This window comes from Fulmarus glacialis, unplaced genomic scaffold (assembly GCF_000690835.1).
Source record: "Fulmarus glacialis isolate BGI_N327 unplaced genomic scaffold, ASM69083v1 scaffold10041, whole genome shotgun sequence".
NCBI lineage: Eukaryota > Metazoa > Chordata > Aves > Procellariiformes > Procellariidae > Fulmarus > Fulmarus glacialis.
Window position 1 is genome coordinate 1 of NW_009194686.1, and position 673 is coordinate 673.

Below are 673 nucleotides of genomic sequence, written 5' to 3' on the forward strand. Positions count from 1 at the left end.
CAGGGGCTTTACTCTTCTCTTACCTAAAGATGGGGCGACCCCGCTCACCCACCTACAGCCCGGCTGCGGTGCAGCTCTGCCAGCTGACGGCCGGTCACCCCTGCAAGGCCTGGGGCTGCGGGGCGGCCGGCGAGACACCGCAGGAGATGTCCGTCCTCCGTCCAGCCTTTGGCGACACGGCACAGCAGGGCGTGGTGGAACTGATGGGGAGGAGGCAGCACGGTTCTGGCTAAAGGCCAACGGTTCTTTTATCCCGGTGTAATACAAATAACTTGAAAAAAAGAGCAATCTTCAGCATCTAAAGATGTAAATTGACAGTAAAATTGCAATGGTGTGCGAAAAACAGGAGAGAGTTAAATTAGGAGTAATGCAGCAAAGTTTTAAAAGGCCGTGGACAGAAAGTTTTCCACAGAGCCTTGCAGTGAAGCTCATCACAGGCTGGGCTGAGGAGTCTCACCAGAAAATTAATAGAAGACCTAGGATTTCATCTAGAAGACTACTGCTATGATCAAATAACCCAGTTGCCCATGCAGTACACTGAAGAATCTCACTATTCTCTGTAGTTAACCTATTGCTGATTTGTTTGAGCCACACCGTATTCAAACTAGGCACGTCAAGATGTCAGAAGTTATACTATAGGTAGCAACTCTATTTGTAGGAAGCTGGTTCCTGC